Source organism: Aptenodytes patagonicus, chromosome 15 (genome assembly GCF_965638725.1).
Source record: "Aptenodytes patagonicus chromosome 15, bAptPat1.pri.cur, whole genome shotgun sequence".
Classification (NCBI taxonomy): Eukaryota; Metazoa; Chordata; class Aves; order Sphenisciformes; family Spheniscidae; genus Aptenodytes; species Aptenodytes patagonicus.
In genome coordinates this window covers 10,116,122-10,137,110 of record NC_134963.1, presented here as the reverse complement: position 1 = coordinate 10,137,110, position 20,989 = coordinate 10,116,122, and the positions used below count along the sequence as shown (strand labels likewise).

The following is a 20,989-nucleotide window of genomic DNA, read 5'->3' as shown; positions in this document are numbered from 1 at the left end:
ACATGGATACAGGCTGGGTGACAAGCGGATTGAGAGCAGCCCCGCAGAGAAAGACTTGGGGGTACTGGTGGATGAAAAATTGAGTATCAGCCGGCAATGTGCGCTCGCAGCCCACAAAGCCAACCGCGTCCTGGGCTGCATCAAAAGAAGTGTGGCCAGCAGGTCGAGGGAGGTGATTCTGCCCCTCTACTCCGCTCTCGTGAGACCACACCTGGAGTACTGCGTTCAGCTCTGGGGCCCCCAGCGTAAGAAAGACATGGACCTGCGCAAGCAGGTCCAGAGGAGGGCCAACAAGATGATCAGGGGGCTGGAGCCCCTCCCGTATGAGGACAGGCTGAGAGAATTGGGGTTGTTTAGCCCGAAGAAGAGAAGGCTCTGGGGAGACCTTCTAGCGGCCTTCCAGTACTTAAAGGGGGCCTACAGGAAAGATGGGGAGGGACTCCTTATCAGGGAGTGTGGTGACAGGACGAGGGGTAACGGTTTTAAACTGAAAGAGGGTAGATTTAGATTAGAAATTCTTTACTGTGAAGGTGGTGAGACACTGGGACAGGTTGTGGATGCCCCCTCCCTGGAAGTGTTCAAGGCCAGGTTGGACGGGGCTTTGAGCAACCTGATCTAGTGGAAGGTATCCCTGCCCATGGCAGGGGGGCTGGAACTAGATGATCTTTAAGGTCCCTTCCAACCCAAACCATTCTATGATTCTATGCCTAGACAAAAATCACCTCACTTAAAATAAACAAGTTATACTAGGAAATGAAGGAAGGGGGAGGGAAATGTTCTCGCACGGGCTGAAGGAAGACTACAAAATGAAATCCAGTAAATATCATACTTGTATTTCAGAGGAAAACTTAGGTATACAGCAATTGCCAAAATGGATTAGACTACAGCACCCACATTAGTAGCTCCTAGAATACAAAGTGCAGTTATAATCTGCATGGCCTACTTTTCCTTAGGTTGTATAAGAATAAACAAATTACATGAAGAAGGTAGGTACTGAAAAGTCATATCAATGTTGGATTTCCTTTAGAGATGTAGCAGAGGGAACACAAACTTATCCCTGCCTTGTCCCATGAAGTCTCTTATTTCCAAGGGAATAATATATTACTTTTACTAGCTTACATCTTTGTTTACTGTTTCTAGCTGGGGTGAAAGGAGAGAGGCTGGGTTTGCTGGTTGTTTTCCAAAGAGAAGATAATACTAGAAGATCCAATTGAAAAGCAATATTCCAGATAAGGTTGAACTAGTTACATGCAGAGATCACAGATACCTCCCACATCCTATTCTTCTAATTTTGGGCGGTATGCTGCACTGAGGCATTCCAACTGCATAAACAGGCACATCCAAGTTATTTTCTTCATATTTGCTGTAAAATACCCTGTAACATGTGTAACTCCTGACTTTATTCATCAATATTCAATGGTAATGTCAACTACCATTCTGCTCTCCACGCCCAGACTTCAATAAAGCCTGAAGAAACCTCAGACAGATTGAGTGCTGACACAGGTGGATTAAAGTGACTTCATCATTGAGAAAAAAAGTGAGAAAAGAGATGGTAAAATTTGTAAAAGTGTGTAAACACCGTTAGTTACAGTGCTCTTGTACTAAAACACCTCACCTGTTCACCTTTCACTGTAGTGAAAATTGGACGTTTATTCCTATGCTTTGTTTGATCCCTGATAATACCTTACTTCTTACCCTACAGCTACTGTTTCACTAGAAGTCTCTCATGAAGGATTTTGCCAGTATTTAGCAAAGCCTGGTTGTTTGGATTTCCAAAAGTAGTCAGTGTCTGCGCAAAATGCAACCCAGCCACAGGGCTCTAGTGCTTCCCTTTCCATTTCACACCATAGCCTTCGTTAACAAGGTGATATATTTTGTGCTGTCTCTGAGAGGGTGCATTCACTGGGGCCAGAGGGAGGGAAGAGGAGCACAGAACATGCACACAGAGAAAGGCTGCCCTATAACTAAGAACAATATTGTCCTTAAAAAGAGGGATGGGGGAAGGGAACTAATGCATGTAGATTGTTACAGGAAGAATGCAATGTCCTCACCACAAAGCTAATCAAACTTTCTTTGTCCTATATACAAATGCCAAGCAGAAACTGTGCATTTCTGCCAGAAACCATTTTCCATATGCAAGAAAACATTTTATCCATATAGAGAGGTAAAAGCCACAGAGAAAAAAAAAGTTGAGAATGCAGAAAGAAATGAGGCTTAAAACGCACAACACTCCATCCCATCCCCCTCCCCTCATGCCAACCTCTCATCTATAATCCAACACAAGAGAGACAACAGGCAAACAGCAAGAGGTCATCTTCAAAGGGCTGGTTGCCAAGGGAGGCCAGTGGAAAGAGCGCAGGCATGTCCCCATCAAAGTCCAGCAGCTGTGAGAGAGCCACAGAGGTGCAGCTTCCCCTGGGGCTGCAATGAAATTCAGAGATGGAGGATAGTGCTGGAGCTGCTCTAGCCAGCAATATAAAATGGGTAGCTTTGCACTTTGCAACAGGGAAAGCACATGAGAGATGGGTTATGATATTTTAATCCTTCTCTCCATCCATTTTTGCACTTCAGATACTTGAACTACTGTTTAAACTGATCAGGATACATCCTGTAGAATCACTGCAGCGGTAGGCAGAAGGCAGCACCAAGGATCAACTTTCTGCTCAGTTCAAAATTAAAACTTTGGCTCAGTGACTACACGCAGAACAGAGATGGAAAAGGTACAGCAGATAATGCGCAGCCAGCTGTAGTTTCATTATTTCTCACAGAAAATACAAATACATCTTCACAGTTGGAGCCTGGGAGACTGTCCCACAACAAAAACTGCCTGCAAATATTACCGAACAAAGCATGTATCATTTTTCTTGGAGAAAGTATGAGATAATAACACAGACTCCTAGCTACCTGCAACATTTGCAGAAAAAAATTAGAAGCCAATGTATGAACATCCACAGATTCTGGTTCTTGTAATTCTCAGAACTTTAGCTCTGTGTATTAAATGAACACATGATGATCGCATGTAAAAATTGAAGTCCTAGTCCTCAAATGCAGGAAAACAAGCTGCAAATGCAAGCAGTGAAATCTAACAGATTAAGTAAAATCAGAAAGGAAAGAGGAATCAAAATTGCTGTATTATGAACAAAAAATTAAAAATTAAAATTCCAACTTTTTTAGTTCCCAGAAGCTAAGGGCTACTCTGTTTTAGAAAAATGATTGTCAACCTCCCCTGACAAGTGGCTTAATTAGCCAACAGAACTTCAAAATACAGTTGTTGAATTATCAGGTAACAGTAGGATAGAAATAATTTCATTGTATTTACCTCCCACCTCATGCCTAGAATCTTCTCCAAAACACACAAAGAAAGGAAGCAGCTGGCATTTGCTATGGATGAGCAGCCACACTTCTTTACCATGTATTTTGGAGCATGAAGTTTCAGTTGATGTCAGCAGACAACGGTAGCTTGCGTGAAAATTCAAATGGCACAGAGTTACATGGTCTGAACAAATCTTCTGGGTTGCAATACAAAGGTCAACAGGAAGGAAGGTTTTAATATTTAGAAAGTTCTTGATTACCACCTCGACCGAAAGTCAGTCTGGAAGCACCACCAAGGAAGCAAAAGACACATCAGTGATACAGTATTAGACCTGCATTCCTGTTACTCAGCACAAAAAAAGTTTTTCAAGGCTGAAACATAATAGTTCATACCCTAAAGATGTACCCTATTTCTTAGGTCAGCATATGAACTAGTCTTTGAATATTTACATAAAGACTCCTTCAAGATTCTATAAACCATACAATCTCCGGCTAACAGAAGTTCCTTCAGCCTGTGCCTCAGAAGATGCTCTCAAAAGTTTTTGAATATGACGAAAATACTCATGCCCTCCACTACAGCCAGGCACATTAAACAGCCTAAAACAGAATACTAATTTTGTGTCTTTCAAAGTGATGTGCTAAAGTTGATTAAAAAAAGAAAGCCTGTTGTCAGCAGACTTAAATTCAGTACATAAGTGTCTGCATCACCACCAGAGCTTTTTAAGAGACTGAAACCAAGGACACGTTGAAAACCCTACATACTGGACATTTATTCAGAGTTTTATATCTCTTAAAAGCAGAGAAGAGAGTAAGGAGTTTGTGTGTGCACACACAGCAGAACTGACCTCCACCTATCCCACGCAATGCGATGACCAAATGCGGAGTTGCAGTGCTTACCTGGATATTTGTCACCTTGTCTTCAACATACTGAGTACCCCAGAGAAGAGCTTCCTTGAGAACTGAAGCACTGTATACCAGCTTTGTTTCCTTCTGTGAGCACTCCTAGCATGGCTTACTCTCTGGAAAAAAAAAAATCACCATCTCTTTGAGACTGTGCTTCAGAGATATGCTCTCAGCTTGGTGGTGGGAGTAACGATTTCTTAGTTCCCAGAGCAAGCAGCACGTCCCTGAAGCACAGGCCCAACAGAGGTCAGATTCTTGTATCTGCTCCACTCACCACCCAGACTAGACTTTCCAGCACCCAATCTTCTCCTCCACATTCTCTCTCAGTTGCTCCCCCTACGTTGCATTATTTCTAAGGAATCTTATTTATTCCTCTGTCTTGATATGAAACTACCTGTGCTGCATACTCTGTCCAGTCTTTCCTCATGCCTCGGCCACAAATCACTCCCTAGTCCCCTGTTCAGACGCAGTCTACTGCAAATCCCTTCACACATCTCTCCTATGACATAAGAGGAAGGCACATATTGAAATCAGCTATGGGTATTACGGGTCTTAACTACACGTTTTCCTTCATTATGCTGCTACAGAGTTAACTATTTTGGACACCTCCCTTTACTTCTTACCTTTGCATGCATTTCTCTGAAGCTTGACCTTTAAGTTGTCTAGATTTACAAATAGGTGACTCTCAAGTCACCTGTGATAACTATCATATCCTTGTATCGCATTTTATCATAAATTACAAAGCACTCTCCCTCCCTCTACATTTAACTTCAGGTTACATTGCAGCAACCAAAAAATGCTCAAGAAAATACCTGTGACAATTTTTACCATCTGAAGATAGAGAGTTCCATCTTAAATAATTTTTTGAAGTTTACCTTTTGGTCAGATTTGTGTTTACGTTTTATAAGCCACCCTGGAGCAATACACAAACAGGTAAAGTTTACAGAAGTTCCGTTTCAAACTCCAGCTGCCACATGCCTTCTCATATCCCAGTTTCCCCACTTTGTGCTCCAAATTTTCCTTAGCCCTCCTCTCCGAGACCTATCACTTGACCTCTTTTTCAGAGGCATTATGCCATGGTGGAGAGAACAGAATAGCCTGCTCGCCAAATCTCACCCTAACAGAGGATGGAGGTGGCTGCATTTCTGTTCCAGCGAAGTCATTTCCCTTTATGACTGTATGCAAATCATTCCTTTCTCCCTCTGCTTAAATCCCTCATACACAGTATAGGGAAAAGATGCCCCTGCCCAGAGAGGAACTGAGTACTTTAAAACAAAAGTAGTGGCCAGTATTATGGCATATAAATCAGGTGCAAAGAGTTGTTCCTGAACACAGATTAAGGTTTAATGGTTTTTTTTTCTGTAAAAGAAAATATCTGGTGTACTGGGTTCTCCATTTCAGATAAAGTAATGAGTAACTGCACTGTTTTCAAAGTCTTCTATTACAAGAATTCAGTGAATATTGAGACCTTCTATGTTATCAGATGGAAGAAACACTCAAATCCATTGGGGAAAAAATGCCCTTCTTAAGAACAGCCACCTGATGGCAGCCTGTGGCTTCAGTCCTATTGTTCCAAGTGGCAACTGGCAACCATTTTGAGTGAGATTAGCTCTACACTGAGTCACCACTGAAGAATGTTCTGTAGTAGGGAGAATGACTTCAAAATAAAAAGCTATTCTCAATTCTAATGTAGCCCATTGCTGAAATAGTCACTGCAAATATTCCCATTTCACACACTGTGAAATTCTTCTTCCCTCTTTCAGCCTCAATGTGTTTTATTTTGCACAGCAAGTAACCAACTTAGATGTAAACTGGTCTGCACAACTCAGTCCAGTGCACTACTCAAAACACTTTGTCAGCATACAAGGCTGACTGATGTACAGTTTCACTCACTGCTCACTCAGCATGTCTATGCTTTGACATCTTGAACCAGAACGCTATTCTGCACTCAAGAAATTATCAGTCCTTCGTTCTTTTCCATCTTTCAAAGGCATTTGTAGAAACTTAGCACTTGGTGCCTGAAGGATTCGTTTTCTATTATTTAAAGTCAAACTAACAATAATGAAAGCTTCTGAAATTCTGGAGAGCTCATGCACTCCCCTTTCATTACAAAGAGGTTAATTCCCTGATCTAAGAGCAAAATTCAACTTCATTGTGAGTACAGAACTGCAAAACTGAACTGTTTTGCAGAACTGTAAAACCAAACAGCTTTCCTCAGCTTCTTCTCTGACACCATATTAATGTACATGCTTATCATACTACAGCACCCTATATATGGGGGGGAAAAATCAAGGTACAGAAGTTTCTAAAATTTACCTAAGCTTTTTTGTCCAAATAATTTTCTCTGACATTGCTGTTATACATGTTCAGTTTTATCTGAATTGTATAGGAATGCTAAGGCTGGACTAGCAAGTGTTTCATACTTTAAGTGCGAGATTTAAGGTAGCCCAATTCAGCCTTAATTTTAGATACTTGTGCTGTATTTCAGGATACAACAACAGTTGTATCTTTTTTCCTCCTTCTTTCCCCATCTCTTTCTGGATTCCTCCTTCCTATGGCCACTAATCTATTGCCTCATCTCTCTCCTCTTCCAGACTACCCCTTCACTTCTTCCCTTCCACCCCACCCCCCTTTTTTCCCTTTTTTTTTTAAACCAACTCCTGTAGCACTGGCATACAGCCCATGCTAATAAGTCCAGCAAAGCTTATTGGCTTTGGTTTAGTGCTGTGTATCTACTGTTGGCACACCTCACCACTGAGGTATGCCTCACTGATTGGGAAATCAATGGTGTAAACTGTACTCCAAGAATGCAGCAGTGTGGGGCGAATGAGTGCTGTCTGCAGGACATTTCCCTCACGTGTCAGAAAATTGGACAGTGCAGTGAATGAGGTAAGATACTATGAGAAAAGAAAATATAGCATTGTGGTTAAAGCAGCTGAATGCTTCCCAAGAGACTGGATTGCTTCCTCTGCCACGGAGTTCCTATGCAATGTTGGGCAAGTCATAAAAACAGCCATACAGGGTGTGACCAAAAATCCAACCAGCACAGTATCCTATCTCCAACAGTGGCCAACTGCAGAAGTTTGGAGATTAGGAAAAGCAGAACAGATACAGAATGATTCTTCTTTTGATACAGCCTCTTAATTAAGGCTATCAGTGATTAAAAGAATTCCAGAGCTGAGACTTCACCCAGAACATTGTGTTCAATAGTAAGCAATGCCATCTACATTCCATGATTTTGCCTAACCCCTTTTGGATGACACCCATACTTTCGGCTTTTACACTATCCTACAGCAAGTAACACAACCTACTGTTTTAAAAATATACATTCTTTTGCTAACTTTAAAGCTGTTATGCGAATTTCACTGAGTACGCTCTGATAGTCCTCGTATTGCAAGGAACAGCCAACAATTGTTCCTTAGTCACTGTCTCCACATCAGACTTTACTCAAAAGTCTCTTGTCCACAGCCTCTTTTCCAAGCTGATAAAATTCAGCCTTTTCCAGTGAGCATCACTCCACTACATGACGAGGCTGATCCACAGCTTGTGGTCTACCCGTTCCTTTTTCTAGTCTCCCTTTCCAGTTTTACGATGCACTGACTTGAACTGCACACAACATTCAAGCTCTTGAAGCCCAATGGTGCCCATGAGGTCTTCCGCTTTGCTCTCTGGTCCTTTCCTAGTAATTGCAACACTCTCATGAAATATTCAGTGTTACTTCTACCAGGGTAAGGTTTTCAGAATACACTTTATTCTTAAGAAGGAAAAGAAATCTTAGCCACAACTTTGAGAAGCTTTTTATGATCCCTCTTTGTTCTTCCTGGTGCATGCCTCCAGCTTGCATCACAATTAACCACGATCCTTCCCAAGACCAGCACTGATACATAACCCGCTGTATATACAGCTGTGACTTGTTGGGGAGAATCGCTATAACCAAGGTCCTTACAGCCAGAGATAAACACAGAACAGGGTCTGCAGAAAATGTGACATATGCAAAAATAAAAACAAGGTCAATGGAATCTGTGCCCGATCACAAAAATAAACAGAAAAGGCTAGGCATTGTGAAAAGAACAACCGCACTCACAAACACATCTCTGCTAGGGAACTGCTAATTTCGTCCGTAATATTTAAATAATTTTTGGTGCTCATTTTTAAAAATACATCTAAAAGTCCCTTCATTTCATCAGGCATTTTGAAACTAGATTAGTTATATATCTGTAGAAAGCTAATATATATTGCAAGCACCAAAGGCCACATGAAAAAACTGCTGTGTTGGAAGAGCTGTGGTTAGGATGCTTCGGTGACCGTCATACCGTGTACGGCCTCTGCCAGGTAGCTGATAGTAGACAAAAGTATTTCTCATCAGTCTTCAGACAGACAATCTGGCTCAAACATCCTCTACCATATTTTGGCTTCATTCTAGTACCTAATATCACAAGATAGCATTGCCTTTTTTTTCAGAGCGCCTCAAACCATCATAGCTACGATAGTACTAAAATAATGTATTATTGACTTCAAATCTGCCTCTTACTGCCAGAACAGAGTAATTTCAGGCCCAGGAGCCTCAAGTGAGTTAAGTTTTCTTCACATTAAGGAGTCAGCCCCTTAACCCTGCCATTCTTCTTGGAGGGACGTCAGCCCAGTACTAGCATTCAACTCCCTGTTTAATACATTCACCCAGATTAACAAGTTTTCTGTGCAAGATCACATCACTCTTCAGTAACTAACTTTATAAACTAGTTTGCTATGCTGGAAATTAATACTGTGCACTGTGGACACATGTTTGCTGGTACTTCAGCTGATAAGTTCCTCTTGCTATCCTCTCCCAGTCCAGAAGAAAAAGGCCAAGACCTCCACCACATCTAATGCTGTTCACGTTAGGCTTTAAGGATGCATTTTGTCATCAGCCTAAAGTAGTACGCTTTAAAACATGTGTGTGGAGGAAGAGTTGGGGGGAAGAAGTTCTCCCTCTCTTCCTCCCCACCAATCACTGTCACCTGAGGCGCTGTAAGTTATCTTCCCCAGCATCTTTAGGACGAGTTTGAGTCTGGTTTGTCACAAACAGGACAACAAATGAGAGATCATCACCTCTAATCAAACATGACAGAACTCACGGTCCCAAAAATAAAAATACAGCCATTCAAGTAAACTTCTCTTCGCATGAAGAGGTGACAGACAGAATTCCTGGATTTGTATCTGCAATATTGTTGTTCAATAAAAAAAAGTTAGCACATTTTCTCCTAGATTAATATTCTTTTCCAGTTTACTTAAACAAAAGAAAATTTGAATGAACAAATCAGACATTATAGTTGACAGTGGTACAGCTCAGTTCCTACATAACTCCCTCAAGCTGGAGTATGAGTAAAACCTGTTCAGGATCAAACTCATCTGCTCACTGTCATCATCAGCTTCCTGTTCATTCATCAGTATATGAATGGTTACAATAGGGCCATCGAGACAAAAGATGGCTTCAGAGGGAATGTCTGACAGAGGAAGAAGTTACATCAGCCTAACGCTCCTTTGTTCAAAGAGCTCTGAACATTAATAGCAGCTAAAGACCAGGCAGCTGCTGCACAGAATTAGAAAGAGACAGAAAGAACAATTACTTCCTGGCAACGTTTTTCCCCCTGCAGCTCAAAAAAAAACCTCTACAGAACTTATGCTGAACAGTAAGAGAATGAGAAAAATTCTGGAGATTTAGTCGTCTTCCCTCCATTCCTGTTAGTGAGCAATTTAACTAGGTACCTACCAGTCATGCCAACGAAACAGTTGTTCTAGACCTCCTGCACCACACGCACCAACTCTGACTCCTTTGCTATCCAAAAATAAGGATAAGTACAATGTCACAGTATGCAGCAACCCTCACAAGGTCCTCAAAACCAAAACAGATCTTCCCTGTGCTCTCTCAAATTCAGACAAGCAAGCTATAGGTGAAGTAACGGACTGGAAAAAAATGTGGAAGAAAAAGCCATCAAGGGCTCTCATGTATCAGTTGATGCTAATAGGAGGTCCTAAGCCACAAGCTGGTAGAGGCTGGAAGCATGTACTGCAGAATTCTCACCATGTGCTTGCTCTAATCTTACATTCCTTCACAAGTATCTGCTACTGGCTTCTGCCAGAGAGAGTCACTGGAACAGAGGAATTTTTTGGTTAACTTGGCATGGCAGTTGTGTTAATTCACTTGGCTGCATGAATCAAAAGGCCATGGATACTGCCGACAGAAGTGGCCGCACAAACTCAGTAGAGCATACAGGAAATCAGTTAAAACCTCTTTTTTCATACTATTGCTCACTAGAAGCAAAAGCATGGGAATGCCATACTGATGGCAGAACCCTCCGATTCATCTTCTTCTATGGGTAGAGAAACCTCTGCTTTATTAACTGCTGTCTACTACAACAGACTGGAACAGCCTGTCCCGCACATATCTGGGTGGGATTCCCAAAAAGGAAATATTTTAAAGCGGATGCCTAAGTTCCCAGAAAGTCGTGGTAACTGCTAGGATTCCCACCCCAGAATTTTTCTCTAGCCTCTCTGTATCATGAGGGGAAAGTGCCTGCAGCAGTAACAAAAGTACATGTCAGAGCCCATCTCAGAGCTCTGTAAGATGTGCAAATTTCCTGGTGCCTGAAGGTTTGGTAACTAGAAACCAAAATCGGAGTATTTCAAGTGTATTGAAGCTCTTTCTACTAGTGTCAAGTATCAAATCAGACACATCTGTGGAAGGAGCATGGCAGAAGAGAGATTCAGGGGGGTGGAGGGAAGACGTTTTGATGCCGACCAGCAAAATGGAGAGATTTCCACATGAGACAACATAGGAATGCCAGTATCATCCCACATACTCCACAATAAAGAGGATGCATCCCTTTTTGAGCAGGGACCTCTTATTAAAGTAATAAACTGATTTAGCTACTATAAATGTAGCTTCAACCCCAGAATGAAGCATGAAAGTCAACAATATATGCAGTCACCTTTCCCTCATGACAGATTTTCAGACTTCAGAGTGCCACAATTTTGGGTACTAATCTGAACTGCACTGCAAATAGTCTCAGGGCTATGGGGGAAGGAAAGCTGGAGATTTTGCCAGATAGAAATAACCACTGTGGTTTCTGGCATCCTGGAATACATTTTGGGACTGAGATAATCCCATTAGATCTTTCTTCTAAAACAATCAGTAAGTGAAACAATGCAGAATGGTGAAGTCGTTTTGCTGTTTCGGAGTTAACAGCTTCCCAGAGACTAAGGGGCACAGCTCTCCCTCCCGCAGGGATTGGTTCAGGCCCCCTGTCACATAGACATACCAGTCTATACCAAGAGCAGATGCATGCAGACTTTGCTCACCATCCAAGCAGAAGAGCTTGTTCTGCCTGAGCTCCAAACATGTACAAAATCAGTGCAACTACATTAACTAATATATGTTGCCTCTCTGGTAACACTTATTCATTCAGGCTTTGCGTCATGCCCACAAGGTCACACAGTTTTTGGATATCAGACTGTACTAGCTCAGGTCATCTGCAATACACTGTACAGATACACCTTTGGGTGGAAAAGCTGCACTACCATGCTCTAGCTCACAATTTCACAAGGTTGCCTTTGACAAGCTGTTTTCTATCCCTCACCTTTATAATAAAAATGGAGGTTCAGAAACACACTTCTGCAGCTGCAGCATATAAAGAGAAGTGAGGTTTGTAAAGGAGAAGATTGGAAACTCTTTCCATCCCCTGCACATCTGTTCCAGAAAAGTCACACCTCTCCTTCCTCCTTTCCACATACACAAAGGGGGAGAACAACTGTTTCTTTCCCATTCACAGTTTGTGCCTGAACAAGCCTGCGCTTCTTGACAATGGATAAGGCTTATCACTTCCCCTCTAACTCCACCTTGCCTGTGCTCAACTTCTTTTCATACAAATCCCAGAAATTTTTAACTGGAGTTCTCAAGAGAAAACAAAATAGTTTCCATTTTAATAAGGAAGGCAGCCTGAAAACAAGCATTCCTTCCTTTGCCATTTTCCTACTTCATCCCACATGGACACCACAAGTGAGAGAATACCACATGCGGAAGTTGTGCAAAGTAAAATAAGGAAAACTGCAAGTTTGCAGTTACTTCAAAATGCTTGAGCTCCATGCTGTCCATGAAAACCTTCTATATACTCAGGTATCCCTGCTCTATCTCTGCGGCACACGCTTCACCTCTCTAAACAAACAAGGACTGTCTTTGTGTCTTTGTTTAAATTAAGAAAAAGAAAAAAAAAAAACCAACCTGTCTCACAGGCTGTGATTACATCAGCAAGAGCTTCTCCTTTTCTCTATCAATCCTGCCTTACTCAGGCTTTGAAGAGCCTCTGTGTGCTGCTGCCATGTGCTTTGATCTTTCTATTTTATGCCCCAGGGCCAGCGCTGATAATATCTGCTTTGCCTGCACAGTTTTGGGAAAGGCAGTAGCACCCATTCCTGTCCAAGAGCAGCTTTGTTAACACACTGAAACAGCATGTGCGCCCCTGTGACCCCAGAGAGGCAGACACATAAAAACACACAGTCAATGCACATATGCCACTATAACAACATTTGGACAGACTACATTTTCCCTCCTGTTAAGAAGTAGTTGAGTGTGATAACTTATTGTTAGTCTTTCAGCTATGCAAAGCAAAGTCACTGTATGCCAGCCACACAACCTAGACACTCAGAGTTCTGCGTTCTTGTTTCTCTAGACTCCATTTTGTTAAGGATATTTAATAATAATATGAAGGCCCATCAGCTTATGCCTCTTGTAACACAGAAGTGGGAAACATCCTCGGAATCAAACTGAAGTCTGTCAATTATCACAAATCATCCAACATGGCAAATGGACTGGAGGTTTTCTTTAACTCCTGCACTTGCAAAGCCATGCACAGCCAACACGTAAGGAGCCAGGCAACTCCCCTTTGAAACCAGAGATCTAACACGGGTAGCAGCTTCTTGAAAAAATAAAACAAAATACAATAGCCCAAAAATCCTGTTGTGGGGCCTTTTACTTTCACTTCTGTCATGGCACTAACCCTCACTTTCTAGAAAATGAATGTGTTGGGTGTAGATTATAAGCGAAGATTTTCAACAACAGCTCTGAGATGAAAGCAGATCATCTTTTCTGAGATTCTTAGGCCTACATTACTATACATTTTCCCTGGTACTTGAATTGTTAAATGGGAAAGCAACGTACTTCAGGTATTAATAAGCAAGCATTTCAAGGACAGAACCCTCTATATAACTCATACGACAGCAGAAACCCTAGAGGAAAATTCTGCTTATTTTAGCAACTTGACACTTTTTGTGTTCAGAAAAAAGACAGAGGTAGAAAGCTAAAGAGTGAGTGGCAGAGCAGCAGGGAAATAAACCTGGAGACCCTACCAACAGCTAAGTGTCGGACCCTTAAATGAGTAAAGATGAAGGGGAAGGATTATTAAGGGCAGTTAAGATAAATTTAACTTGAAATTTGGAGATCTGACATACAGCACTATCATCATCTGTTCAACAGATACAGCCAGGCATTTTAATGTTACCCCTCATTAGCTGGTGGTTAAACTGCTTTTGATTGTCCCTTCAGTGGCACTGATTGCTAAAAGGGAATTTCTTTTCCTCAGTTTCATATAATGGCAACAACAGTATCTCTCAGATTCAGACCTTCCCAAACATGCATACGAATATTGTCAAGAAATTATTACCAAGAGGCAAAGTATTACGCTAGAAAACCAGAGAGCAACTTCAGTTAGTCTAGATCCACTGCTGGTGGTGGCGGGAAACAGCAAGTGCACTGGAGCCCAGCTCGCATCAGGTTTCGTCTATGAAAAGATTTGCTTTTAAGAAGCCGTATCAAGCAATGTCATTCATAGTTATGTAGCGTGCTGTATACAATAGAGGAGAAGGCTTCCTGCTGTACAGCACTATAAACCTAGCGGCTTTTCTTACAAACATGATGTCTTCCAATTTGGTTTCAGCCATCCAGGGCAAGTGCCAGAACTGCCATCCTCCCATCAGCTGTTTTATTGCTAAACTGAGAGTTCAACATGTCTAAGGTATGGCATCAGGTCTGAGATTTCGCAGGTTCTAGCAAACTGGGAAAAAAAGGACTTCTGAAAGCTCTTTCTAGAAAATACATTGTTCAAAAGAGTTTGACCTCCTTCCTACGACTCAGTGGAGGTGAATCTTTCTCACCCCAGACAGCAGCAGCGTGTACTTCACTACCAGATCAAATCAGAAGCAGCCAAGGAACTTCCAGTAGGACCCCTATATTTGGCCTGCCTTTATGGGAAAGGATATTTTTAATCTATATTTCTTGCAACCTGTCCCAATCCAAGAATTTTCCAAGAACTAAATAGCATTTGAAGAATTTCAAAAAGAAAGCCTTCACCCTGAGACAGTGAAGGCGAGAGTGAAAGAAACCCTGACCTTCTCTGCCATCTCATACTGCAGTTGCAGGCAGCTGCCTGTTCCAAGCTAAGCCCACTACAAACTGTTAGCTGCAACCCCATTCCAGGTTTTACCCTTAGCCGCTCCTCCCAGTACTTCAAAGGAAAAGTATTTTTGTACAGCCCAGCAAGGAGTGTAAACTGCCCAGCTGCTTCCAAAGCAAGATGATTTAACCCTTAAGTACCCAATATGCTATACCCTCAGCAGGGGATGTGTGTGTAAAGAAAAAGAAAATTCACTAGGAGCCTAAAAATTGTTGTGTTAATGACTTAACTGAAAAGTGACATACCAATAGTCATCTTCCCACTTCCCCTCCCTCTTTTTTTGGAGGGGAGGAAGAGGGTAGAGAAACTAGAACTTCTAAAACAAATTTGAGGGTCACACGGATACCTTCCACAACACATCAGAATTTTGCTTAAATGGCTAGAAGACCCCATTTCTCTCAATAATGTAGAGACAGCTATAAATATCTAAATACCTTCTCAAGCTGGGCCCTCAAGGGATCCCACAAATTCAGCACTTTGCTGCAAACTTCAGTAAGTTAACTGCCCCCCTTGGCCTCCCACTCATTCTCACAGTAGCGGCAAGTTGGAGGTCAGGCTTCCTCACAAAAGAAACCTCAAATTACTCTTTGCAGAAGATATTAAAATGGCTTGGATGTCTTTATGCTAGGAGACAACTGGAAAGGTAGAGGAAGACACTAAATGATGCTCTTCTTACTGGAAAATGGGATCAATAAAACGTCTTTTATTCTGGGGTTCCTCCAGAAGTTTGAGTTTCTATGCTCTGCAGTTACTTTCCCACCACTTGGAGCACACAAGTGGATCACTGCCCACCACTTCGTGTGTCCCCCCCGCTCTCAATTTTGTTTCAGGCCAAGATGGTTCACAGCCAATTGTATACAAACACTTATAACTAGCCTTCCATCAAGACAGAGACCCAGGGAAAGGCACTCATCTTTATGTTAACTGGTGATGGGTAAACTTTGATGTCAAACAGGCCACTTCATTTTGTCTGACATCAGCATATACACTCAGGTATTTCAATTACAGAATCTGCAAAACCCATTAGGATTTACTGGATCCAAGCTTCTTTTTGCTTGGTTATTAAACAACAGAGGTTGTCTATTACTTACACACAAAACTCTTGCTTACAGTGAGGCTGTCCATGCCATTTTTCTAGTTATGCTTTTATTCCACACTTTATTTTTTGTACTGGAGCTTGTTTGACTTTTGTATTTGTACAATGTTACACTCAAACTAAAGCAGCATCTTCTTTACTAAGGCACATCTGTACCCAAAACATTCAAAACCTGGGTAGATATGCTGCCAAAGCCTTCATCCAGGTTACAACACAGTGTAGGATATCTCTGCATTTTTAGTTTGGGCATTTTACTTCTGAAATCAGTTTTTTCTCTCATAAACCTAGCTGATACTTCAAATAACTGCATCTCTGTTAACACCACATAGAATTAGAGCTCAGATACATTTAACTCCTCCTTGCTTTGTCAGTTGTTCCCCCATACCTGCAGCATGACAAAGGGGTTCATTTGGAGAATGCTGCAGGTACATAAAGCAGGTAAGTCCCTTCCTCCAAAGGATGAAATGAACACCCTGTGCTGCAGCACGAGCCCTGGTGGTGCATCGCCGTGGCTGCACCATTGCCAGGGAAGGGATGGATAAGTGGTTAGAGCACAGCGTTCATTTCTTATCATCCTCCAGACTGAATGCTACTTATTCAGAATGTATTATGAATAGTTTTAATAATAAGGACGCAGAATTTGCCACGGTAAATAACTGCACGCCAGTCAGCTTCCCACATTGCCTTTTGTCTGGTGGCATCAAAATTTCTCCTTTCCTCCCCCTCCTTTTCAGCAGCCTCACCTACTTGAAGTATAGTCCCAAAGTGAGAGCAGGACAGAACAATCATTAGGGAAGTTGGGGTGCACGTGTGGAAAGCACAAGCAATAAAACACCAAGGGGTGTGTGCATGTTAAATGCACACACTTTGGGTGTGCTAAGGAATGAAGTATAGCCGAGTGCTTTTGCCCCAGACCTGCATTTGCTGAATGGAGGCACAGTTTGGAGTTCTGCTCCTAAAACTATTAGAATCTTTAACATTCAGTCCACGAGCTGCCTCTTCCGATTTCTCTGGGTACGGAGTTAGTCTCCAATAACACTTCAGTAGCTAGTTCAGGCAATTGCTGTAGGGAGACTGATGTTCTGGCACTGTTCTCTGTGGGGGTCCTTGTGTCTGACGAGTTCAGAGGATGTCTTTAGACTCCCCAGGTTATCACTCTCTTTCCCACACTCCAGAGGTACAAGCAGCAATACATGTGGGGGAGCACTGAACTCTGAGCAACATCCCCATCTCTCCTGCTTCCCAAGCAGAATGTTGAGCACAGACAGCTCTCAAACTCAGTAATTTACAACTGAACAGATGAACTAGGCAGTGTAAGAAGCTTGTTCAGGAATCACGATCAGTAGTAAAAGGTTTTTTTTGTTTGGTTGGTTTTTTTCTTCTAGTTGTCCATAGATTTAGCACACAGTCTACTGAGATGCAAAAGACTTCATGACAGGATAGTTGCTAGATCCGTATCAAAATGGATTTTACTGTAAGGAAAAAAAACATGGTTTCAAAGTTAATAACAGTCAGAACTGAAGATAACCTGTAAAATTCTGACCTTCTGTGAATGTTTAATGTAATAAAGTCATGAATTTCATTACAATATTTTTCTACAAGACCTATCTCAGTACACAAGATGGATAGACAAAAGAAATGTGTTACAAATTTACAGAGGTTTCTGCCTAGAAGAACTTCTTCTTATTTGACTGCAAGTTGGAAAGTTACGTGTCAAACAATCCCATGCAAACCTGAAATTGGCTAAAGAGTATCCCTAATATATCTGAATCACAAGACTGTCAATAGCTCCTTCATCGATCTTCTCTACAAAAGATGGGCAAGCAATTCACACCAGAACATACAGAGATAACAGCCAGTTCTACGTTATTCATGTTTTTGAATCCCAACTCAAAATATTCAGTACTCCAGGTGCTGGATTACTTCACAACTACTGGCTAAAATTTGCAACAGCTGCACCACTCACTCACTGGCAGAGTCTGAAGAGCCAGCACAAACTCGACAGTTAGAAGACCCTAAAATTTTACTTCTTTCTACCAAAGACTACCGGAACAGCTTTGGGCAAATCACTACAGCAGGTTTCCCGTACAGATAAACCAGAGAGAACTCAGTTGAGCCGTACCGTGAAAACACAGTTGTGGCTGTTTGCGAAACTTTGGTGCTAAGACTGAGAGCTACAAGAGAAAGTAAGTCACAGGGAATTTGGATGTCATGCAGTAACGCCTGTGGCTGAATGTCCAACATGGTGCTGAAGACGGATTCTCATGCTCCCAGCCTTACCAGTGGTGAATTGGCAGACAGGACAGAATCCAAAATATTTGATAACAGGAGATCACCATTACCTGGAAGCAGGTTTACACAGGCAGTCTTTATGAACAGAATAATTATTACAGGTGTAAAAAAAAAAAAAAAGCAATACAGATTAACAGTTTTGCATGGGTGACTGAAGCAAGGGGATGAGTCAGGCCCAAAAAAGCCATTAAGTCATATTTTGAAAGTTAAAAGATTGTTTTAATATTTAATTGTGGGAAAATGAAGCTCTGGCTCTGTCAGTTTCGTTCTAGAAATGCCTTCAATCCAAGCAGCACCTTAAAATCTCATACTGCATTTTCAGAAACTTGGTTTGGGCAAATAGGCTGGGGGAAGGGAGCAGGCAAACCCTTCATATTACAAAATTTGCAATAAAATGAAAGTTGATGACAAAATTTCAGCACAGGATTCTATGATATGGACTACAAAAGTCGTATATTAACCTAACAGAATAGCACACTGATGCAACTATTTATGCATAAGACCCTGCCTTTGTGCAATACTAAAGCAAAAACGTAAATCCTGCTGTAACTTTGAGGCATGCATGCCTGAGTGGCTAATTTTTAGATCTGCTTTATTTGAACTTTAATTCTCTCTGTCAAATCCCTAATTTTGACTTTATGAAGGGCACACAACTGATTTCCAAAGCACTACTAATTAGCTTTAATAAAGAAAGGTAAGGTCTCTTGATAAGAGAAATACCAACCCTAGTTTCTCTGCCTGCAACCCATCTGGAAGTAACTTCATCATGAAATATCAAAACGTGACAGAAATAGTCCCACCTATAAAATCATCATTAAGGATAACCATGACACAGGCACCAGTGATTATTCTAACAGGCCCCGCAGGGCTGGACTGAGAATGCCAAGATTCTACGACACCTTGGCATTTCCCTTCAATGTCCTTTTAGACCTGGTCCATGTCAAAGGACCAGAGATAAGACGTTATACTAAAAATGCCACTTAAGGAGTATCACATATAAGAAATTCTCTCTCTTCTTAATTCTCTTTCACTGCACATCTGTGCCTAGATATAACAAAGGCAACTAGCTTTTATCAGGTACCTCCAACTGCATAGGACTAAAAGCATCACATTTCAAAACAAACCAAAGCTTCCTTCTCTACCCTCAAAGACAAAGGGGAAGAGAAACTCAACTACGCGAAGGTTAACTCTGAATTAGTTAGAGGTTATTATCATTTTTTCCTGTCTTCTACTCCACTGTTCAAGGGAAACACTTGCAAATATTGTTCTACAGAACCACAAATTTAAATGAAGAGTATAAGGTATCTGACTCCTTGATACTCTTCCTCGCTCTAGAACTATTGCCTGCTCTAGTACACCTTTGTATCAAGAATTTAAGTTAAGCGATTTACAGCTTAGATTCTTTCAAGTAAACAGAATCTTCTATATAAAAATATCCACATGTATATGGAAGATTGTCAGCACTGAAGAAATAAGACATTTATGCTGCCTGCTTACTCTCTCACACAAGTGAAGCCTAGAAAAACTGTCATCTTACATCAGAAACGAATCTTATCTCAGATCTTTTACAAAAATTTGATGCACTATTTCAGTGCTATGGCTCCAAGGGAAGACAAAAGACAGGACACCCAGTACTTATTCACCCTCTGGAAAGCTGGGCACCGGACCATTCCTTCAGAACATTCCCCTACATAGCATAGCACCTACTAATCTGTAATGACAGATACTGAAACCATAGAGTCCTCTTTAAATTAGGGCAAAGACCTCCACCACAGACCTGTTCAAGAAAGACCTCTGACATGGACTTTCTCCTTTGTATAGTTCATTTTAAAGTGTATTTTTAGAAGCAGATTGCTTGAAAACTCCAAGTTTGCATCTTCTCCAGCTTTCCACACCAGTGCAGATGGTAAGACAAATCACTTGGAAGGGTTTTGTTTTGTTTTATTAATATAAGCTTTATTTTCACACCATGTCACAATCACAAGAAGCCTAAGGTTAGAGTACTCCCACAATCTAAACAAACAATGCACCACGTACATATGAGCAGAAGCTTTATTTAGGAAGTTATGTTCTTCACTCATATAACAGGATTTAGTTCTGCATACTGCTGTCATACCAAGCTTGCTGTTTTTCACTTAGACACACTCTAACAACCCCTTGAAAAGGGGAAAAATTAAGATAGGTTTGAGGACATACCAACAGTGTTTGCTGCCCTGTGGAGAAGCTGCTTCAGAAACAGTGCATCCAAGTTTAGATAGTTCTTCAAGAGCAGCAACAGTCCCATCTCTTATCTGAGCATGACTGACAGAAGACCAAACATGGCTCAGAACAAACCACAGCATAGTTCTAGTACAGAAGACCACATCACTCTCACTTCTTCACCATATACTAATCACTATTACAAGCTTCCCATCTCCCTTTTCTCAGCATCCTGTACAATTTTCAGTTTTATCAGTTTTCCTTTCTTTTCAAACCTCTCTCACCTCTTGTCCACTTCATGTTGCATACCCACTCACTGCTTTGTTCCATGCTCTGTCACATCCCTTTTCAATCTCACCTATTTCAAGTCCACCTTGCTAACTTTCACTACAGGCCCATCCCACTATCAGAAGCACAGAAGGCAAGCCTTTATGTGGACCTTTCCCACTCCATGCCCGTCCCTTCTCCTAAAAGTCTACCATCATCTCTTGATGGCACCTACAGCTCTAGGACTCCACAGGAGATAGCATCATTTGCCTTCTCAACCTTTAGCATCTCTTCAAAAAAAATTTGTTCCGGTCCAACAATCCTGGCACTGCACTCCCTGCCAAATACTTCAAAGCACTGCTTACCAGCAAAGCTTGCCTCAACCTTTTCTCTAGCTTTTCTCTATGCTCCAGTCCTCTCCAAGCAAACATGGCAC

At 41.6% G+C, this 20,989-nt stretch overlaps 1 protein-coding gene across 4 annotated transcripts in view; it reads right to left on the bottom strand.

The window, feature by feature from the left end:
- Window positions 1-20,989, bottom strand: part of ZNRF3 (zinc and ring finger 3) — a 117,585-nt gene that overhangs the window by 58,033 nt on the left and 38,563 nt on the right. The window contains exon 1 of one of the 4 annotated variants that reach the window (XM_076352800.1): window positions 4,210-4,247. The exons of the other annotated variants lie outside the window; for them this stretch is intronic. The gene's annotated coding sequence lies outside the window, so the exon portion shown is untranslated. Of the gene's footprint in view, window positions 1-4,209; window positions 4,248-20,989 lie in introns of those variants that run through there. 4 annotated transcript variants of the gene reach the window in all.